At 35.3% G+C, this 24,589-nt stretch overlaps 1 long non-coding RNA gene across 1 annotated transcript in view; it reads right to left on the bottom strand.

Moving 5' to 3' along the window:
• LOC135295641 (uncharacterized) overlaps positions 1 to 24,053 on the bottom strand; it is a 32,379-nt gene extending 8,326 nt beyond the window's left edge. Inside the window, exon 1 of the long non-coding RNA XR_010357779.1 lies at positions 23,991 to 24,053. This is a non-coding gene — a long non-coding RNA (uncharacterized LOC135295641). The remainder of the gene's footprint in view (positions 1 to 23,990) is intronic.
• Between the last annotated feature and the right edge of the window lie 536 nt (positions 24,054 to 24,589).

Here is a 24,589-nt window from a genome sequence, read left to right as displayed (position 1 = left end):
AATTAACCTGTTTGAAAATGATAGAGAAATAGAGAAAGATCCAGTGCAAATTTAATAACTAATATCCCTATTATGCATGCTTGCAGGAAAGCCTGTGGGAGAAAGAAAAATCACTGGGCATTTTGTAATGTTCACCTTGCAAAGCTTTGTTCCCCCAAGCCTTATGTATTCAAAAATCTGTCATGCAAAAATGATGCAAATCTGTAGTTTACATAGGATGTATAACCATGGTGTTTGGTAGAGCTTGGGGAACTTCCAGCAAAACACAGTTTAATTGGAAAATGCCATTTCATTGAACCTACAATCTTTCGCTCCAGATTTCTACAGCTGAGCAAATATCCAGTGCTCTTAACAATGAATCTGACAAGGACATCAGTTTTACTGAAAACTGGAAGGCTTGGGAAGCTTTGTGAAAAATCATCAACTTTTTATGTTATTTTATTTTGTATTATTATTTTTCTGTGAGTAGGAAATGTGCATTTTCTCAGTTTGGACATTGGCAGAGGGATCATCTATCTCCTGCCTAGCATGGGCCCACATTTTTAAGTGCTGTGTTTCCCATGTAGTAGGGGAAGGCCACAAAAATCCAAATAACTGGAGTGATATATAATTAATGGGGGGCTGGATGGAGTGGAGGAAAAGACATATTCTGTTCTTTCACTTCAGAGACACATCAGTTTTTTTAGAAGCTGAGGATGTACAGAGCGACAAAGAAATAGGCTCAATGTCCTGAATTAGACTCTGATTATCAGAAATATTGATTAGATGGAGCAAGTAAGGAAATAAACATTTAGTAAGATTTTTTTCAAGGAGTGTCACTGAAGAAATCCTTACATAATTTTTTCCCTAATATCTAATGATGCTGTCAATAAGAAGCCTTTACAAAGCTTAATCTGAAAGGTGTGGAAATTTGCTTTCTGTACTAATGGATCTGTCCAGCCATTGGATTCAAATCTAGAGGGAAATTATATAAAGGTGATACTCTGAGTTGAAAATGGTATGGGAGAATGAGAGGAAAAAGCTATGGCAAGGAAAAAAAATAAAAAAGAAGAGGCAGTTTCAAGAGTTGAATTATATACCTATTATGTCATTAGGCACTGTCTTATGTTAAGCAGATTATATTTTTCCCCTGAATCTGTGATACTGTTTCAAACCACAAAAAAACCTCAGAAAATTAATTCCTGTTTAAAAAAACCCTTTTTAAAAAATTTCTAAAACAGTTTCATATTAAAAAAGAAAAACTAATGGAAATTACAATTCATACACAAATAAAGAAAACAGAACATGACAGTTGAGAGAGCTACAACTGAAAAATTAATTGTAGTTTATGTTTTTTACCAACACCTCCTTGGACACCTCAGGCTTCATTACGCTCAGACTCCCGGGAAAAGAAGTTCCTGGGTATTCTAGAAAGCACTTAATGAAAAATAGAGATCTGTTCCAAGAGTAAAGGCAGGGGTTTTTTGTTTTTTTAAATCAGCATCTCAGTGATCTATATTTTGCTAGGAAATAGATTTCTGAGGTCTTCCAGTTCCTTTTGAATCACTGACATCTCAAATACCTAACCCTCACAAAAAGGAAATCTACTAATGTGTAGGAAGAATTTACTGAACTGTAGTTACATATATGTTCCTAAATATATATGTACATCAGTAGATCTTCTTAAGCCATTCAGAAACTCCATCCTTATGAACGTTAATGACATTTTTGTCCACTCAGTTGGGATTATAGTTATTCTACTAATATTTTTACATTGATTAAACACTTACGTGAGATATTTTGCTGGTTTTGTGTGGGGTAGAGCTAATTTTCTTCACAGTAGCTGATAACCGGCTGCATTTTGGATTTGTGTTGGTAATTCAGGGATGTTTTCTTTACAGCTCAGCAGCAATTGCAAATTGTCAAGGCCTTTTCTGTTTCCCTACTCTTCAGCAACTGGACTTGAGGAGGGGCACAAGGAGAAGGGAGAAAACACAGCCAGGACGGGTGACCTTGGGATATCCCAGACCATGTAGCACCACGCTCAGCATACAAAGCTGGGGGAAGAAGGAGCAGGGTGACCTTCAGAGTGATTTGTGACTCTAAGTCACCACTAGACTGAAGGAACCCTGTTCTCCTTGGGATGGCTGAAGGCCTGCCTGCCCATGGGAAATAGGAATTTTATGGAGTAGTGTTGAGTTAGTGAGCTACACAGGGTACAGGAGATGCCAGCAGTATCTGTTGCAGATTGAGTTCATCAGTTAATTGAGACATGTCTGTGTCTGTACAAACTGGTTCTGATGATGCCCTGAGAAGGCTGAGCTGTTGGAGGGATTCAAAGATCCTTTATCTGTGGTGGTGGCCCTTTGAGACAAGTAACAGGGTGTGAGAGAGGAAAAGTGTTTTCTCTCAATTTGTGCTCAATTAGAATAAGTTGAAATGCATGGGAAGTATAAAACAATTTACTCTATATTCTCCAGAGATCAATTAACCAGAAATCTTGAAAACTTTTATTAGAAAGGGGTATAACAAAGATATCCTCTCACACCATTCTTTCCTTTTCTTGTGAATTGTCTGTACTAAAGATTTAACATGTCCATAATTCCTTCATGAATTTAATGATTTTTTTCATCACACAGAATGTCACCACATCATACTTTGTTATTATTGGTCCACTGTGTGCAGCCTATATATAGGTGTACAGATATGCATGTCTATTACATTTATATATTTATATATTTACAGACAAATGTCCCCTTTCCTCAGAATACAGAGGATTTTTTATAGCTGGATTTATGTGCAGGGAAAAAGAATCACCACCAAATTAAAATACTTTCATTTTGACCTATAAGTCTCAGCTAGACCTGCAGAAATACTCTTATTTACCTGAAAATATTCTGCTTACCATGTGTTTAACCTTGTAAATGTTCTTATGGGATGCGTGAAAGGATTTGAGAGATATTAAGGTTAAAATTTTACAAAACTTATTATTATTTGGTTGCTTCCATTTGAGAATGAATATTCAAAATCTATCAAGCTTTGTAGACAAATAATTCAACACCCAAAATTAGAAAATAAGTTCAAAGATCAGTCAACAGATCTGTACAAAAATATCCCTTTTTTTTTTTTGCTGTTTGTTGTAAGCTAGAACCTTTTTAGTCTAATGTAGTAAACATTCATAGTTAACATCTGACTAAAATAATAGTAACAATATACTGTTTCAATTTATCAATGTTTCCATTTCTTTATATTTTATTCCATTTCTTTTTCAGGAATAAAATTTCAAAAATTGAAAACATTTTGAAAATAATTTCAGAAAAAAATCTGCAATTTCCCCTTAGCCAACTAATTTATTTCCAATTTTGATGTACAGCAGAAAAGCTAATAGAAGGCAATTGCTGACAAAGCAAGGTCTAGGTAAATGGAGTTCAGAGTTGTAATAATTTGCCAAAGCCATCCCATTATATTGTCAACAAAGAAAAAAGATTGTATCTGAAGACAGCTAGGGAAAAAATTCAAAAACTTTTGAAGTGGCTTTTTCTCCATTAATTTATTTATTTGCATAATAATTTACAGCAACCTGAGACGTACACACATACATTCACAGGATGAAGGAACCTCAGGAAGTCTCTTGTCCAACCTTGTGCTTATGCCTGAGCAGTTTTGTGGTCAGTTTATTCAGAGAGCTAAATTCAAACCTTGTGGTTAGGGTTTGATTCAGATTTTGAAGCCCTCCAGAGAAGTTGCCTGCAGTATCTCAGGGCAGTTGCTGCAACATTTGATTGTCCTTAGAGGGAGGAAGAAAAAAATTCTTCTTATTTCTGGTTGGATAAAATTTTTTAAAAAATTATGTGGTTTTCCATGTTTCAGAACATATTGCTATTTTTCACTGACTGATCACAAAAGCAATGAACATGCAAGCTGACTCTGTAGCAGAACACTTCTTTTGCCTAGATAAATTTTTAATTAGTTGTTTGTGATTGTACCTGTGTATCCAGCATTCTATGCTTCATGTCTTAATTTTTGAGAAAGCACATCTAGAGATGGCCATAAAAATGTATTTTTGTTACTCCACGTCAATAAAAACTGAAGAACAGAAGGAAGTAGGTAACTCCTGGGGACACCTTTTCTTGGAGTACAGCTTAAGACCATACAGTATCAGGTGTAGAAAGATTATTATTTATTTATTTATCCTGAGACATGGATTGGAGCAATTAAAAGCTACTCCAGTGCTGGAACTCCTAATTAAGGATGGCAACCTGGGAAAGTTCAAGCAGTTTTTCTCTCAAAGAATTTGCTGTTAATAGGAAAGAAAACATTCAGAAGGCTGTTATTGTTGACTGTTATTGTATGTTTTTGAAGATTTTTAATTTTTCATGAATTTGAAGAATTTTTCAAGGGAAGCCAGGCAGAGATGATTGTTGATGATGATTGCTCCTAGTTGTAACGGAGCACTGAGGGAATGCTGAGCTGTGCTAGATTCCACATAAAGATGGAACATACGAGTAATTTGGCATTAATTGCAAATGTTACATGTGGAAACTGAAAAACTTGCAATCCATCTCAGGAAGCAAAGCCAGGGCTGTGGGGAAAGGGATGCTACCATCACCTCTCCTGGGTTATTGCAGACAAAAAGTTCATGTGACTTTGTCCACAACCAAATGTCAAGGGAAGTGTGTAAGAACAAGACACCCCTATAGCATTAAACCTGAAAATTTTCTCAGCCTCCAAAAATTTTTGACTCTGAGAATTTCTCAGCCAGTATCCTGATTGGATTTTTCTTCTTTTCATTTTTTCTAGCACCCTATGTTGAGTACTCAGCATTCAAAACATCAAATGCCAGGGATATTTCTTCATATATCATGTGAAAACCTAGCCCAATCTAGTTTGACTTTTAATGGTCCATGCAAGGATCAGAGGGTTTCCATACTGTGGTTTTCCAAAGGCAACATTTAGAATTGGGCCCTGGGTTTGAGAAAATCTCCTTCCAAAGCCAAATGGGATTGTTGTGCTTGAAGCAAATAACACTGCATTTTTTTTTGTTACATTTTAATGATGCCTTTTTAGCTTGGGGTATAGAATGTGTATTTATCTTGCTCAAAAGTGCCATGTAACTGATTACTATGCTGTCATGTTTTTGGCTTTAAAGATCAATTTGCTCCACCATCATCTTAGAAATTGGCCAAAAGACTTTCAATAGGATTTGTATGTGACTTATTTCTATCTGTATCTGATCTTAACAAATTACAAATAAATCCTCTACTTGGAATATATTGTTGTAAAGAGGAGCTGAGATTACCCTGACGTGTTTTCTGTTCAGAAGTGTAAATCAAATCAGCTACTCAGCACTAGGAATTTCAGAAATTGACACACTGTCATCTCCAGGGAAATACATTTTATGGCAGGTTCTCTGACACATGTAAACGTTTTGGCTTAATGCCATTATCTAAATAAAGGCATCTTCTGCTGTATTAGATCCCCTGTGATATATAAGAAATCCACAAACGGCTGGCAAATATCCACATTGGAACTGTGGAGACCCTTCAGGAGAGGAAAATCTTGAGTCCAGAGACCACACCAAAGGGCATCCCAAAGGCACTAAGTCCTTATTCTTAGGCAAGTAAGGATATTCAGCGAGAGATCACAATAAACCTCATTTTGGAGTATCTGTCCTTTAAGCAATAGGCATTGGGATTCCTGTCCTAAGAGGCTGTGGAAGCAGACAGCATTGTCAAGTCCAAAAATGAATAATAGAAATTTGAAGGATTACCCTGAAAATTATTTCATCTCTAGGAACTTTGATTCACACATTTTTTAAGAGTCAGATTTCCCCTTCTGTTTTTTTTCCCCTATGCCACAGTTTTTCATCTGTGGGCTCTCTGAGCTGTTCCACACAATCCTTCATTTAAAAACAGATTACCTGCAGTTTTACAGCAAAAAAAATATATTTCTCCTGTTACTGAAGTTCCTCCCTATTCACTTAGCTCACATAGGATATGGACATGGTATTTAAATGAAAAATTTGTTTAATAAAAGTATATCCATTCCTTGATGCTCGATGGCTAAATTAGCCAGATGATTCCAATTAATTTGCCCCTTAATTTGCAATGAAATTATATAAAGAACTATGCACATAGACAGAAAAAATATTTCCGACTTTCATTCAATATGAAGAAGAAAAGTATTAAAAATATATGACCAAATTGATGTTAACTTTAGCACGGTTAAACAATTTGTGCTGGCCAAACCACAGCTTTTAAAGAAAGGAATTGCTGAGAACCACTAGGCAGTGGCATAATTGACTTTTGGTGGCTTCAAAAGACTGTGAACACCCCTAATAGTTTCTGGCAGTTCCAAAGGCATTTATCATGATCAATGTGCAATATTAAATAAGTCTCCTTCAAAATGAATATAAATTCAAACTGCATTTCCATCTCAGCCTTCTGATGACATGAGGAAACCACTTGAGTTTCACTCTCATGGTTTATGACATCCCTGGAAGGCTTTGATGGAATTACAGCCTTATTAAGTACAGTTGGGGTACATTATTCCTTAAATAATTGCAACTACAAGTCATTATTCCCCCTAGAAATTAGAACTTGCTGTACTTTCATCAACCATGTAATCTTGAAGTAAGTTGGGGGGAATTTCAGCGTGGGAGGACATCTGCTTTTTAATTTCTGTCACTACTATATGTTCACAGCTTGGAAAGTTGTTAGCATCTAATATTAACAGCCCTCAAACTTCTTTGTTTTGTTTTAAGGAACACTATTCACAACAAATTATTTGAATCATCACTGATGTTTACACAGGTTTTATTGGACCAAATAAATTTTTAAACTTTTTTAAAATTATTATTTATATTTATATCAGTTTCAGGACTAGTGTATGCCAAGCAAGTTGAATATTTCTGTCATGAGCAAGTCTGACTAGGAGGAAGATGAGTACAAGTTATGTATTATTTTCTAGTTAAAAGGAGTGAACTCATCTGGAAAAAAATGCATGGTGTTTATCAGGCATGCTACTAAGATGGGAATTTTTCCTCTCTACTGATACTTTCAGTCATCACAGCCTTAGCTTAGTTAGCTTTGTGTATTTTCTTCTTTCAACAGTTTTCACACTGCATAGGCTTTTAAATAATGGAAAGTATTATTCAGTGCTGCATAGTGAAAAGAAAACATGTTAAAGAAAAGTCTTTAGTATAGCACATATATCATTAAACCTTAAGGAGTTGAAGGCTTTTATTCTCTCTTTTTTTTTCCTCATTTTATATGCAACTTTGAGGACTTGTCAAGTAGGAAGATTTCTGCACCCTGTTCACCCATAACTTTTCATACCATAAAAAATATCTAGCTATACCAAAGAAAAAATAAAATTTGTCACCACATTAAAAGACACATTAAATTTTTTGTGGGATTATGGAAAAGATGGAGTCCTTCTTTTAAGTGAGTCTTAGAGAAAGAAGAATCCTTGGTTATTCAGAGAAGTTAAAAAGCATTTATTTGCATCTCTCTAACAAGAGAGTGTAGAGAGTGTACTAAAGAAAAACTTTGAAAGATATATTTAAATTCTAAGATCATTCTCAGTATTTTGGGAGAGGTTATATTTTTAGTAGTATAGCAATCTTGTTACATCCATGTGAATACTTCTGTCTTAAAACCATATTCACTATCTTTTATTAATCAATGTTACTATTTCCAATGACTTTGGTAATATATTTTAAATTTAAAATTTTAAGAGATGGGCACAAATCTCTGAAGGGTTACGTAAAAATTATAATATTTATCAAAGATGAGATCTTAAAAATGTAGCATATTGGTTTAGCTTGGCTAGATTAAATACTATTTAAAATTCAAGTGCTTACAAATGATGCAAACAGTGTCAGTGGATTCTTTTTTAAAGGAAATAATATTTTCATTCACCTTGAGGGCTTGTTCTTAAATAAATGGTGGCATGAAATGCTATAAAGCAATACACACAAACAGGCTGCTGTTTAAAATCCATGAATGGTTTGCAGATGTTTCCACACTGGAGATGGTTGTCTCTATAGAAGTGATGTGTTGTGCCTGATATTAGAATTATATTGAAAGACAGATATAATGCATTGCTATGGTGAAGTAAAACTTTGTCTTCTTCTATTAACTTAAGACAAATGTGATGAAAAGAATTTTTCTAATATGTACAGCTCAAAAATATTTTACATCAAGAAGTACTGGGGTAATGCCATAACCATAGCTAATATATAAAATCCAGAGAAAGTAATGATCCATATCAAATTCCATGTGCCAGCTATAAATATCTACAACAACACAGAAAGAAGACATGTTTTATCAGTTGCATTCTTTAAATCTAATTATGCACTGCTTAGTATTATGAATGCACATAAATTTGCCTTTCAAGACTTACACGTTTTAGATCTAAAGCCCACTACAAAAGCATGCTGAGAGTCATGGGGAGAGATGAGAGATAACAGGAAGTATTTAAAAGGAACTTTTCTGGTTATGGTAGACTTTTTATTTTTAAATGCAATTAATATGTTAGAAAAATTAGACATATAAATACCACCAGATGCTCATAATATATCTTCAGTAACAACATACAAATGAAATATATTTGGCCACGCAGAAAACATCCTGTAGGCAATACTCACAGGAATGTCATGGTGAGAGCTGTAATGGATAACATTTTCAAGATAGAGCTAGTTTTCCACAGCTCTATTTGTCAGTTTAAGTTTAACCTCTCTGAAATTCCATTGAACTAACTGATAAGGTTGGGTAACATATTTGTAATTAAAAAACAAAACAAAACAAAAAAACTAAAAAACCCCAAAACCCCCCAAAAAAAAACAACCAAAAACCCCACAACTAACTGAGATTTCACGTTTTGAAGCTAATTGTGGTAAGTCAGCAAAAGAGAGACTAAGGTGACCATGACATGAATGTTACCAGAGATGATATTACCAGAGATGTCAAGGACCCAGGTCCGAGACCTTTTTATCAAAACTCAACACAAGAAATGAAACTTAGTCTTGGTCTTAAATACGTGACCAAGCTATGATGTCATTTGCTTTTCATACTCTTTCTCTTACTCTCCCATGCTACTTTGAGAACATTTAATTAAAGGAATCTTCATTAATAGGTTTTCTGTGCATGCCAGACTCTAAACATGGGATTTTTTTGTAAGGTACAGTCTCAGAGAAGTTTTTCCTTTTCTTTTTCTTGTTGGGGAGCTGTAGTAAGACATCAATTTACTTTTACTGTAGTCTGGCAGAATTTATGAGATTATTGCTAAGTAACTTGCTTAGGGATGGGATTTAAAGGATGGATGGATGGGTGGATGGATGGATGGATAGGTTTGAGTAACAGCAATTCCCCGGGGCTGCCTTGCCAACTTTCCCTGTTATCTGAATGTTCAGCTTTCACTAAAACCTATCTCACCCTGTGATTCTGAAAGACAGGTAACTTCTATCATTGGCAATCTCCTTCTGCCAGGCACCAACATGAAAGCTCTTGCAGGCTTTTTAGTTCCTGCCCATGCTCTCGCAGGCTTTTTACTTCCTTTTGTGCCATTAACAATAAACAGATTTGCTGGTTTTTAATTACTGAGAATTGCATATTTTGGCAATGCACAGGAAGAGGTCCCATGGTTTTATGTTCCTGGAGTGTTATAGGGCTCCTAAAGAGCTGCAGCTTTCCAGGACTGCTTATATTAGAATTCATACATTTACAGGGAGAAATTACAGCTTTTCAATTTCCAAGTGTCCCTTTCATCATTAAAGTTTCATCAGAGTCTTGTATTCTCCAACTGAACTCATTTTGCAAAGTAAACACACAAAAAAACCCCACCTTTGATTCCACACTGTGGTTTGCTTGCATATGCGGGTAATGCAGTGCAAAATTTCTCCTATTGCTTTGTGCTAAGGTATAAATATGAAAATAATGTATTTAAACATTTCAGTACTGATGTACAGGGTTTGAGTTTAACATCCTGCACATTAAAAAAGTGAATTTGAAACATTTGGTGAATCTCAGACATAGTGATGCAATTATACATTTTATTTCTTTTTTAGTTTAGCATATGGTTCCATTACGATCACTGTTAGTAGTTTTCAGCTTTCTTCACTAAATTAAAATAAAATAAACCTCACTAGAAACTGCATAGGCAGAGTTGAAATTGCCTCTTGATCAACGAAAAACTATATTTTACAATAGTAAGATTCTAAAAGCTTCACTGGTGATCTGTTGTTTATGCCCTTGGCTGAGTGAGGGGTCCTCAGCAGAGAAGTTGAACAGAAACCCAGCTCGTGTCCACTGTGACCAGGAATGTGTTCAGCCAGACATGAGTTACCCTATTTGAAGCAAATACTGAAAGAATCTGATTTCCCAGGAAATTTATTTCAAGTACTTTCAGTCTAAGTATGTATTGATATTCTTAAAAATGTATACTAATGGTTAGTTTGGGCTACTATTTCATTATTATATATAACTTCAGTGGGCCTGATGTAAGACTTTATATATGTAATACACTTATCTGTGGGTAAATACAGAAATATCACTTACTATTTAGAATTTAGTCTTCAGATGCCAATTTTAAGCCATGTCTGCATATCTATTCAACAGGTTTTGACAATGCTAAAGAAAACTGTAGAGTAGAAATTAAAAATATTTGTAGAAACTTAGAACTTTTTAGAGCTTGGGGATTTTTCAAGGTGATGAACTAATGTGAATATTGATATGATGTTAATGTTTTCATTTAATTATTTTGTAACTCAGTTCTGTTTAGCATTTTACTTTATTAGACACAACATTGAAATAAGATTCCCAAAAATAACTATCAACATTGATGCATCACCATTTGCTTTAAGATGCATTTAGACTGTCTACATTTAACCCATAGAACCCTCTGGATTTGTGAGCCAAAGTGTAATTATGAGCATATAGTGACTACAGTTAACTTTATATGTTTGGTTTTGTTTTTGTTCTGTGAATATCTACATCTCATCAACTTTATGTAAAATTGAGGGTAAAAGCCAGGCACAGAAGTCTAGTGGGTTGAATGTAGGCAAAAAATAAATACTTAAACAGTGGCTACCTACAAAACTCCTGACAGTTTTTATTTTTAAATTACCTGTTTTGTTTGTAAAACCTTATGATTCTGAATAGAAAGAACAAAAGTGCTAAATCCAAGTTAGCAGGGAAAATATAAAATATGCTTTTGATGCCATAGCTAAAGAGGGAATAAAATCTGTGTAAAAATATCCATATTAATGAATTAATGTGATGAACTAGCAGAACAGGAGAAATCTTTGTATGGTTATACACCACAAAAAGATATGTTTCCTTCCAAATCTGTAGATCTTGACAAATTTTCATTGAAGTGAAACTACTGTAGATGGTGTGATCCATCTCCTGAAAATCTCTCCGCAGTATCTTTTGGATTCAAAAAAGCATTAAAAGGACTGTTCTACTTATGGCATCACTTTGGTAGCTGATATAATTAAATCAGGTTTGCAGAGGGGGTGATATTCTCGTTGGTTGGTGGTTTTTTCGGTATTTTTTTGTCATGTGAGGTCTAATTCTGACCTACTTTCCACAGGTGTTTGGAATCTGTCATCAAGTTTTGTGCTGAGTTAGCATTGTTAACTTCAGTGAAAATGTAGCTCCTAAAAGATCTAGAAATCACAGCTGTGCAGTGCTTTGGAAGGGCATCACGGGCCTCCTTGTACATGAATAATGCAAAGTCTAGTCCTGGAAGTAGGGTTGTTTTCCAAATGCCATAATAATAAATTAATTTCTTTTTTTATTTGTGTAAAATAGGGGTGTGAAATAGGGTTAAAAAAAATGGAATCATTGGTAATGGGTTAGAAGACTGCACTTTTCAGTAGCCTGTTTATCCCCACAGTTGCAAAATTTCCCATGCCAAATTAATGCTGAGCTCTTTCTTCTCTTTTTAGGCTTAAATTCCTACACTACAAAGGGAAAAAATAAGCTGAGAATTCCACTCAGTATATTCAGGAAAAGAGTTGCGATATGGTGTGATTTTTATTTTTTTGAGATTAAAATAGGAAAAAGTATGAATTTTACATAATGAGAATGATTAGAATAGTTCCGAAAGAGCATGGCTATTGACTGGCATAGGATCATGTTACATATCTCATGTTTTGCACATCTAAAGTCCTATTTTATGAATCCTGTCAGCAGGGAATGTAATGTTAAGCAATATGTTTTAATGGAGTTGCTGTTGTGCTTCTCTAATGGGGAGATTATGAAATTATAATTAGTGTAATCCTGCTTGTGTTACATAAAATGACAAAACTGCCATTTACTTCAGTAGGAACTATATTAATTATGCTGTTGTAATTAACCTTCTCCATCCCTCTTTTAAACTTGCTATTCTCAAATAACTGTGGAATATTTTACTGCTGGCAACAGAGACTGGGGACAGATTAAACCAAACACAAGAAGCAGAGGAAGTTGATATCAGTTAAGAGAGCAACTCTGGTAGAGGATCTTTAGAAAGGGAAGTTAGAAAATAGGCTAAAATAAAGAGAACATGAAGGGGGTGTATCCCATTTCTCACAGTCTTTGCAACTTCTCCAAAGGATTGTACTGTAGAATTGTGCACAAATGTGTGTCTTGCTAGAGTCAGCAAACAATTTTTGTGAAAAATGTAATGGATGGGGAGTGACGCTGCTGAATGATAAAAAAAAGAGGAACAAAAAGAAACGAGATACCATTATTGATCAATATGGCAATGTTACTGACCCTGCTGCTAAAGTTAACTTGCTATTCAGAAACCTCTGTTCTGAAGAGAGTAAAAGCAAAGTTGTAACTTGCTTTCTCAGTACTTGTACAACGGAAAGTGGTTTATAAACTTGACAAAAAGTTAGGAATTTTTACTTCAGTTTTGCTTCCAGTAAAACCAGATTTTTAAATTTTTTTTTTACTTGCAATTTTCAAAAGGAACTCTGTACTGTGGAAAATAGATGAAATGCAACATATACCTGGTGTCTGTGAACACTCTGATTTAGTCTTCATCTCACTCACAGAAATACATTTCCTCTGATGTGCCTTCTTTTTCTTTATTTGGATCTCTCTTAAAATTTGATCCATACCTTTAAATTCCCAAATTGTAGGATCAATAGGGTATTGGAAATACAATATCCTGTTAGGATGGAATAACATATTAAGGAAGAGGGTACATGTAAATCTGTGTGCATTTTCTCTTCTGACAAAGCCCAATTTAAATGAGCAGTGAACTGAGGAGTTGCCAAAGCACTGACCTCTCCCACCTCATCACCAGAGAAACCATGAGGTCAAATCACACACTGACAAGAAAATCGAGCATGGCTTTCACCTGAGCATGAGAACACTCATCTGCAAGGAGAGAGAGTCTCAACCCTATGAATATTTATGCATTTTGTACAATTATTGTTGAATATAGAATACGAACATTCATTAGTGCAGGAACTGAAACCCCACTTTTCCTCATCCTGGGTAACTGCACAAGTCATTAGACTCCAAGGTCACATCCAGCCCTCAGTGAAGTATTTGTTTCACTATACTATCCTCATTTTGGATGGTATAGTGAAATGAATATTTTACTATACCATCTGAAATGTAACAACATCTGCAACAGCAAAAAGGAGCCTGCACTATTTTGAATCTAAAATCCTTTAAATTCGTGTATTTATTGTGGTTTTATCAGGTTTGGGTTTTTTTTAAACATTTGACCATATCAATTTTGTGCTTCTTAATTGATTATTGTAAAATGTATGTGTTTCAATTACCCATAGGTTTTATATTTTCCTTAATTATTAGTGTCATTATTTAAATCTGAAAATATATCACTAATCTATATCAAACATTTATCCACAAAGTTTGATTATATATTATATATACACACACACAGTATAAGTCTTGGCAACATGGCTCCATTGGGACTGTGAATTCATAAAAAGTAAATTAGTTGCCTCAGAAGCTGCATTCTTTCTGAATAAAAAGTACAGGGCTAAATATACTTGATTATGTTGTTGCACACTGAATCTTGTATTTATTCAGAAACTTATTTTCACAAAAATTAGGTGTGACCTTATGCATATCACCACTACTTGTCATTAACCTTGGCTTCCTCTGAAATATTTTATTACTGTATTTCAAGATGTGAACTGAGGTTACTTCAGGTATCATATTCCATGTTTTGGGGGGTTTGATTAACATTTCAGTTTTAGTATATTTAAAAGAAGCAATAATCATGCAACATATCCCTTCTATTTTAGTAACCATTAAATATGGAAATATAGACTAGATTTCTCTTATAACTTTGTCTCTTCCTCTTACAAACAGTTTAGGAGTCCTTATTTTTTATTGCTTCATCTGAAAAATCACTTGTCCTCATTACTTTTAGACATTGTAATGAGAGTAGAGAAAAAGTTACCACTAAAAGTACATTTGAGAAAATATATACACATGCCTCCATTCATGTATGTTTGTACCAATGCTTCTATTTAGAAATTAACTTAAAGTAGAATAAAATTAGTGAATAGATTTCAGTTTCCTATCTGTACTCATAAAACTTCATATTAATACTTCTTCTGAGTCATAGTTTGATAAACGTTACATAGGGATGAAACCTTTTTGATACAAGAATAATTTGAGAAACTTCTAATCATGGTTCCTTTTCTCATTTGAAAGCAGCTTAGATAATTTAAAATGCCAAGTGTACATGCACCTTCCTTTTTACTACTATCTGAAATACAGTGAAAAGTTTTTGTTTCATTATTTCTAACCTAGGAGAACTGGAAATTTTTGTCTTTCATTAAATTAATCTCCCTTTTCTATTATAACCCAAAGGTTTGCTTTTCAGATCTGGCACTTAATATCATTTATTCCAAAACTGATGAGTGTTGTCCAATTACCTATTCTTCCACTTGAACAGTAATTGAGTTCTGCTTAAGAACTCTTATGCATTGTTTGAATAAGCCTGATGGAGCTCTAAAATGTTCCTCAAGGACAGTAAAGAGGCCCTGTGTTTGTGAGACTGACTCACAGGTAAAAAGAAAATTCTGAGCTATAGTTTATCTAAGTGCTGGGGACAGCTGGAAAGTAAGGATTTGATTTTCCTTAAACTTATTTTGCATCAGTGAAGTTACTTGTCATGTGACTTATACATCTAAAGACAATCAGGGCCTTTGTGTTTGGGAGAGCAAACTCTTCAGAAATTTACAGGCGAAATAAAATCCCTTCATCCCAAACACAGAAAGTGAGGTAAAGCAGGACATGGTATGGTTCATTACAATACTACTTGTTGCTCACATTTATTCCTTTCCCTTCCAGCTGGCCAATGTAAACTGCTCTGACAGCCACGGATTTTCCTCTTGCCTGTCAATAGCTACACTGAAAGCTGCAGGACTAAACTGTGTACAGAATGCAACCCCGTCCCTTTCCTCTGAAAGGGTTATTGACACAGTTAATTACAAGAGTTATTAGAGGTTATAAATATGTAACAAAATGTTTCAGGTGCCATTTTTCATGAAAGTCGGACTTGACTTTACTTTGCTCTTGGCTCTATAATCTAAAATAAAGCTGAAACTGCTTTATTGTCCACTGGTCTTTTGACACCAGGCAGGATGTCCAGCAGCACCTGTGCTGTCAGTCAGTCTTACACAGAAATTGTCATCTTTCTTCCACAGTGGATCACTGACCTTTCACTGCGTGAAGGGGATTGACATGACAACATACCTTTTATAATTTCTCACAATATATACTTTTTTGCTGCTACAGACATATTGACCTTCTAATCACACAGGCTTGACGCTGCTGGCAGTGTAACATGGTCACTACTTTTGTTTCCTGTTGCCCTTTTTAAAAACATATTTCTTTCAGGCTTCACACATATATGTAATCATCCAATTGTTTGATAGGTGGCTGTACATTTCTTAAAATACCACATGTAATCATGTAAACATTAATATTATTAACATTAATATGTATTAATTAATAAAATTGTGATTATTCCCACCCTCCCCTAGGAGGGGTCTCTGCAGCTGCCCAGGGTTTTATGCTGAAAACTGGAGCTGGTGTTGAGATGATGAGTTTTCAGGAGTGGTTCTTCAGCCAGGAAAAAGGGCAACCTTAAAGGCAAGGTGCATGGAAGCAAGAGCAGTGCTCTTTGCACAAAGCTCTCTCCTGCAAATTTTTAATCTGTATCCCACAAAATATAACAGAGGAAAAATGTGCCTTCTGTAACATATAACAGGATGATTAAAAAGGAAAACTTCATAAAAGCTCTCTATCGCTTTGAAACTGTATGGATTTTCGGAGTTCCTATTTTGTTACTTTTTAAACTCTACAGATTCTTACCAGAAGTCTTTCCGAGAAAGGGAATGAGATAATTTGAGCTATTTGGCAAAGACATATTATTAAATTATTCTGCTCTAGCCATTTGCATTATCTCATCTAATGTTTGTTGATTTCTTTTAACCTCACACCCAAAATTCACTGAAGAATACTGTGCAAAATATGAACCAGTTTTATTAAAGTGGTGGGAAAACTGACTAGTCACCTAGCTCTGTTATATATTTCTCTATTTTTTACCGTGTGATTATTAATCATTATCATACATGTGGCTCTTTGAGTAGTTGACAGGTATTTGTTACTCCTGTTAATAAACTTTCAGATGGTCACTTCTCTACTAGAATAACCAAATGAACTATTCAGTTCTGTGCATCTCTGCTTCTTAGTCATGAATGTTCTTAGCAGGAGTGGCCCAAATAACTTATTTTAAAGTATAAATTTCTATGATTCTGAAAATTCCACTTAGATTCTCCTGAATGACCTATATAATCTGTATACTGCTGTTTATCAAATGGTTCAGAATATTTTGTCAAGATGTCAACAGAGAAATTAATTTGAAGCAATACTTCCATTTGCAATGTACAATTGTATTGGTTTGGGGGTGGGATAGAGTTACGTTTCTTCATAGTATCTAGCATGGGTCTGTGATTTGGATTTGTATTGATAATACTTCCTTTTGTATTTGTATTAATAATATTTCCTTACTGCTGAGCAGGGGATACACAGAGCCAAGGCCTTTTCTGCTTCGCACACCACTCCACCAGTGAAGACAAGGAATTGGGAGGGCACTCAGCCAGGACAGCTGACCTGATCTGTCCCAAGGGATGTCCCATATGTCATCATGCTTAGCACACAAGGAAGGAGGAAGGGTGGGATGTTTGGAGTGACAGTATTAATTTTCCTAAGTCACTATTATATGTGTTAGAACCCAGCTTTCTAGGGATGGCTGAACACCTGCTTGCCCATGGGAAGAGGTGAATGAATTTCCCATTTTTCTTTGCTGATTTTTGCTTTACTATTAAAATCCACCCACGAGACTTCTCACTTTCACCCTCCTGATTCTCTCCACATCCCACCAAGGGAGAGTGAGAGAGTGGCTGGGTGGGGCTGAGCTGCCAGCTGGGGTTAGACCATGACAACCACAGACGTGCCCCAAAACTTTAACAGGATAATCCTGGTACCTTGTTCACTTGCCTGAGGAATTTATTTGTCATCTGAAGCCTTTGAAGCCACTCGTATTTATGCCAAGTTCTGCTACAGCCAGCAAAGTTTCTGGATGCTATTGTTCCCATCCAAGCTGCCGCATCTTGAAGATAAACAGGAAATGCACGTATGTGTTCTCGAGGATCTGTCACATGTGAGATGTAAGCTATGTCCCTTTTCTGGTGTGTAAACATCCCTTATAAAATATAACACATTATCAGGTTTATTTTGTTTGAATGGGTTTTCAGAGAAATTGGGGAGGGAAGCATCTTCTCTGCATTTTCTCAGTCATCAGCTTTTTCTTAAAAAGCTTTATCCTTATTAGAACTAAATCTTCTTTATTCCTTCACAGCTCTACAGAGGTTTCTTAACATAAGAGACAGTCCTATTTTGAATTTATTATTGTTCCTCTACTATCTGGGATTGATTTTTCTCTTATTTTATTTTTTTTTCTTTGCAAAATGATTTTTTAGCATCAGGGGAGCAGTATAGCCAAACATTTTGCTGGTGGGTAATTCCAAGCATAGCATAAGGCCTTTTGCTGAACTTGTAAATACCATATTTTTTTAATTCTCTTTTATTTCTTCCACAATCTCCTTACTGTCTTATTCCAGTACACCTTTTGCTTCCTTTCAAGAATACTTATTTGGCGAATCATGGTTTCTTTCTAGTCCTATTTATTATCCTTAGTGAGACCCTCATTCAGGAGTTTTCATAAATGAATATCAAACTTAATCTTAAGTATAATGAATATCAAACTAAACTTTACTGCTAAATTATTTTGATTTCACAGACTAGATTTATGAATCAAGCCTGCAGTTTTATAATTTCTCATTTAGAAGCTGCCTTTGGTCATTTCATTTTTCACAATCTTCTATCCAGCTGCTACTATGGATATCAAATTTTGTTGCACTTTCTTTCCTCTGTGCTTCTTTCCTTTGTGCTTTCTTTTACTCCCACTTCCAAATTAAAAAAAAAATAATTCTTCAATACATTTTAAAAATGTTTTTTATTATTTTATTAGCACCATACTGGATTATGAAGGTTCCAGTGTCCATGGTCAAATAATGAAAAATACTTGCTTTTGTTCAATTTCCTTTGGCTGTGGATACTTACACTATAAGATTATTCTCTATCTAACATACTCTGATCTTATTGTATTCTTTTTTTTCCACTCCTTGTTTTAAAAGATGGAGTCTTTGAGGCATATATGATCTATCCACTTCTAGTTGTCTTTAATAGCATAATTATAGACCTATGATTCATCTAGTTTTGGCACATTAATGAAGTGAACTGCCATATTAAGAAGAGTAGATATTATTGGGCTATGTTCATTGTAGGTGTCCTCCTACTGGAAATAATCTCTATGAGTTTTGATTAGTAATTAAAAGATGGTTCAATTCAGAATTTTCTTTTCTGTAACTGTAGAAAAACTATAGTATTACTTCCAATAAATGTATGGAATATCCATAAATATTGATAGTATCTCAAAATCTGTAAAATATATATATGCATGTGTGTGTATGCAACACCCAAAATAAAAAATAAAAAAAAACAAACTGAATTTTGAATTGCTTGGTTGTTTAGCTCCAACATATTTCTTTATAGATTCAATATACTATTTTCTAAATTTAAAAGTAAGCCTCACAAAGCTCCTCCTTCACATGTAAAATGCTCTGTCATTTGGCTCAAAACGAGGAAAATGTTTTTTGCAGTGCTGGGGTTTCATCACTACTTGCATTACAGACTTCTGAGAGGCAATCCTACATAATTGTCTATGAAGAGACTAAGTAGAAGCAATTAATTCACTAATAATGTCAGCAGTCAGGGTCTTTTAAAATAGATCCCAAACCACCAGAGGGATAAATGCCGATATCTAATACCCCTTCATCCTACACTCATAAATTTTCTGTAACAAAAAGTGGAGAACTATTGAATTACTCTGTGGGTCAAATCCAGACCAGCAAGCTAATGCAAATCTGTCATTAAACACATGACTAACAGCTCTCAGGACTTGGACATTATCATAATTTCACTTGGGGTGGTAGGTTCGAATAACTTTTTTCAGTTACAAGATTTTTGTCCTCCAATTCTGTGAATAATCTTCTTTCTCCTGTAATAGGGTCCTGATGATTTTCCAACTAGATGGGTGTAAAAACCCAAAAGTCAAAAAGATTCATTTTTTGAATACTTCTTCTAAGATCCACAGTGAGAGTAATACTATTTACAAGTTTAAATTATTATCCAGTGACTAAAAAACCAGGGTTTTACTATGACCTATGTATAGCTTGGAAAGGTTAATACCTTTCAGGCAGAGTTGTGCTATAGTGTACAAATCTCTGTTACTACAAAAATTGTACATAACAATGTAATTGTACATTGTTACAACACTGCTCATAAGTAAGTTTACAATAGAAATTAATTTTATAGAACAGAATTTTTAATAAAAGAGAAATGAGCAAATAATATTTTATAGGACTTAAATGATTAGTAGTTGATTTTATTGGTATCTTCTGTTTGTATAGTATCTTTTATGGGTATCAGAATACTTAGATTCTGAAGATTCTGTTAATTTATAGGCCAATAACTATTTCTAAATAAAAGAGTTTTTAAAAAAAAATTAAAAAGAAAAGGCAAAAAAAGTCCCATGAGAAACAGACCAAAGTGAGAAATTAAACCATAGAGGTTTAGGGATAAATATTATTATCTCAAAGACAAAGGGAGAGCAGAATGATTCTTCAGGTAAAGAAGATTTCAAAATTAACAAAATCCTCTGGATGGGATGATAAGGAACCATATTAGGGTTACTTAGTATCTAGGGAGACAATTAACCCCCCTAAATGCATATATGAGGGATTGAGGCATAAAGGTCTATTACTCTTCCTCACACATCAACTGTCATTTTGGGCTGTCATTGCATCAATTTACCATATTTCACTTTAATAAGTGCACAAAGATGAGTAACACAAACAACTGAACTGAGGCTACAGTGTTTTTGGTAAAAAACAAGTGTACTGGAATTGGGCAACATTTGTTTCTGTTTCTAAATAAATATACAGTAGTGTCTCTGAGTTTTTTATTGTTTTGTTTGTTTGTTTGTTTGTTTTCCCTTTCCAGCTCAATCACCATTTCTTCTGCAAAACAGGTGAAGAAATTCTACTTAATAGGTGGGGAAACTGATTGACACTGATAAATAAGTGACTAAACCAGTGCAATATAATGCAAGCCATGCTGCAGCAAGAGACAACCTCAGATGCAATACATCAGAAAGTTACTTTGGTTTAGATGCTAAACGAAATTCAAAAACTACTAGGAAAAAGCAGCCTAGAGGGTTTCTATGACTCTTGCTGCTTCTTTTCCTGTTCGTGTCTTTGAAGAGAATTTCAGCACCACACACCTGGAGCCACTTTCAGTCTTGCTTCTCTGCTCCCAGAGCTGCGTGTGGAGCAGCTGGGCAGACAGGGAAAGGGAGGAGCACTTCTCCCACCACCAGCTCCCCTCTCAGCTGGGGGCTTGCTTACACAACCCTTTTGTGCATCTCAGGAGCTGGATTAAGGAAAGGTAATAGTGATAAAGGGTTGTTGGCTTTTGCAAAATATTGGCCATGAATGTTTGTAAAGACTCAGTTCTACATTCTAAGGTATTTCAATTCTGAAATGATTGAATTTTCAGTGCGTCCCTCTATAGCTTCAGACCCAGAGCAGATTTATTATTAGAGGTTAAAATAGCTTAGAAGCAGGTAGGATTTGCATTATGCCATTGGAACAGATTCCTTGGCTGTTCAGTATTGGGAAGCTGAAGTGCTGATGCTCCTACCTGTCTTCTGAGCTATGAGCTCTTCTTTCTACTCAAAGTCTGTTAGAGCTTTCGTACCACCTCCTGCTCTAGTTTGGAATACAATAGCTTCAGCTGAAACAAAATTACCCTGAAAATAAGAAACAAAGCACCAGAGTTGAAATAAAACAGGACAGAAGATTTTTATTCCACTGTAGGTGGCACAAAATGTTTAACCTTGTACAATGTATTTAAATAAGGGTTCATAAGGACTCATTATTTTCCTTGATATTATAAAATAAATACATCATAAATACTCAGATACTGAACAAGGACAATCACCATCTACCTTGAATGGACTGCAAATACCTGCCTAAATAATTCTCAAAATCCAGCTAATATAAAAATACCCATTTGTTAGCAGGAGAAAATGCTTACACCTTCTTATATGACATCTACACATGTTTGAGAATTTCATTTCTAGTTATTGGTCTCTCTGGCTGCAAGTTAAAAACAGCCCAGCAAACAAGGACATGACAAAATAGGAGCATTCAGGCTGTGTGGTGTAGAATAATGAAAGCAATTTAGATACATCTGAGATAATACCACATTAACTGCATTAGTGAAGCATTTTCTCCCATAACATAATCTGCCAATGGTGCTCTGTAAGTGACAGAATAAAAGTTTTTGTCAATTTTATTTTTGCATATACATATTTTCTCTAACAATATGTTCTTTTCTTCTTTGTGAATTTATGTATTACATCACAGCCTGCACTCTTAAAGCTCCCTTATGAAAATTCAGACCATTCACATGCATTTCATCTGTGCTCTTTCACCATGCCTATTCAGAGAGCTCTTCCATATATACTTCTACAACCTGCTTTGAGACAATCAGTGTTCCTTTAGCAGAACACCTGAGATTTGCAGATGTAAATATATGAGGATACCTGACTACTGGAAGGAGCTAAAACCATGCCTGCCTTGTACCCATGTTGGCTGACAGGCCAGGAAGCTGTATCATGTCCCGTGTGTTACATCTCTGGCAATGGCTGAAAACAGTTAACATAAATCTGCTTGGAATCAGGGACTCAGGATCTCCTGACTTGAAACAAGGAACTATCTTTGCAGTACAGACTGGGAGGAGAGTCAATCTGGGAACAGGCTGAGGGGTGCTACCTCTTCACAATCACTGAAGGTCTGCACTCAATCTCCTCAAATACTATGAATTCTTTGACAGAAATCACTGAAGACCAGTTCCTCACATTCCCCCCTATGCTTCATCTTAGGGCTTTGGAAAAGCCTGGCAGATGACCATAAAAATAGCAGGTTGGATAATTCCTAAAAGCTCTTGTGCCCCTATCAATGATGCTTTACTGTAAAGACAGCATCGGCAAATCCAGTAAATTGCTTAGACAGGAATTATCTGCAATACCCTTCTCATACCTCTTCTTGACCATCAGGACATGTAATTGTAATAAATAAAAAAAAAGTGATGCAACTGGCAAAGTCAGAGAAATATTAGCTAAAATTGGGATGTGCCAATTAGCTCTTCCTATAACATGTTTGCAACACAACTGGTGTGAGGCATGCCCTGAAAAAGAGTCTAAGATGCTGTGCATCATGAAAATGCCATTGGGAAAGATCTGCAGCTGTGAGCAGTAATTGGTAAAGTGCTATCATCAAAGCCCACATGGTCACATATGCAGAGGGAGATTCATAGCACATCAAGTGTAAAATGAAAGCTGTGATATAGCAAACATGAAGCCAAAGAAATATTGGTCAATATGCTGAGGCTGCTGGCTGAAGCAGTCCCCAAACTGTGTGTAACTTTGAAAATAGCAGGAGAAAACTGGAAACACAACTCCCAAACAGTTGTTCTAGTTAGTGGAAAAAGCTGATGTAGAGAAATATTCCACAGAAATGAGGTGCAGATGCTGGATCATTATCAATGAGTAATATCACAGTGTCAATGCTCTCACAAGCATGAAAGTGATATACATCATCACTAATCCCTATGGATTTATGATGTCACATGGTCAGTCTACATTCCTCCATCTCCATCAGGCAAAGGCTGTGGACACTAAAGAATAAAACTGATGTCCTTCAGTCACAGTGAATGGATGAATGAGGAACACAGATCAGTAGCATCACAGAGTATAGCAGTGGATTAGTAGGCTAATGAAATATGTCCTGGTATAAATGTTAAACTAATTATGAAGAGTGGTTCTGCACAGCCAACACCAGATGCTTTGATTCTGGCTACTAATCTGTTTGAAACACAAGGCTTTGTTACATATAAGTGTGGTCCTGCACACTGGCAAGGTGCCCAGAGACTGTGAACCTGTGATAGAATGGTGAGGGTGATAATTTCTCACTCTTTTTTAAAACTTGGTTTGAATGGTAGCCAGATAGTTCCCTCCCTCTTAATTTATTCTGCTACATGTTGAACAAAATGAAGGGTGTGTCCCTAAAAGAAAAGAGTTCTTCAGATTTTTGGAAAGAAAGAAAAATATCATCAATATCAACCTGTCCACTAGCATTTCAAGCACCTTTCTCTCCATCATCAGAGAGGGAGATAGGATTTGGAACATGTGTGGAGATCCCTAAGTGGCTACAGGTAGGAGCCCTTTTTCCTTTGTAGTTCCTTTGCTAAGTTAAGGAATGAAGAATAACTGACCTGAAAATTGATGCTTCAGTGATACCGAGTGGAGTTTTCCAGCCTGCATATTCTCTTGGTCATGGAATGAATACTTGGGAATTTTTGTACTTAGGAATAAATCAGCACGATGTGACTTTAGGAAACATTGTACTACATTGTACTACACAAAGAGAACAAAAGGATCCAGTTCCTTGACAATTCAAAAGCTTTGATGCATAATGGTTACTCCTTGGTGATATATCATACCATTTACATTTAAGGTTGCCTGGTCAAACCCAATGAAATTTGCACAGTTTTGTAGGCAATAGCCAGAATATCCTTATTAATATCACCTAATATCCTTATAAATATTACTTAAATGATTTTAGATGCTCAGCTGTAGTGATAAGAGGTGAAGACTTCTCTAGTGATTTATTCTTTTCACCTCTTATTCCAAAACTACACTCTGAAGGAAATAATCCACCACTGCCCATAAGTAATGCAATAGTTTAACTTCCTAGCCTCAAGTGAAAGCACAGTGAGAGCAATACTGGATCATATGCCATAAAGTCTCATGCTTTGATAAGATGTAGCTTCTAGGATGATTAAAAAATATTGCATTGGTATTGGAATGCATC

Source organism: Passer domesticus, chromosome 2, assembly GCF_036417665.1.
Source record: "Passer domesticus isolate bPasDom1 chromosome 2, bPasDom1.hap1, whole genome shotgun sequence".
Classification (NCBI taxonomy): domain Eukaryota; kingdom Metazoa; phylum Chordata; class Aves; order Passeriformes; family Passeridae; genus Passer; species Passer domesticus.
The sequence above is the reverse complement of the archived record's forward strand: the minus strand, read 5'-3'. Positions and strand labels throughout refer to the sequence as shown.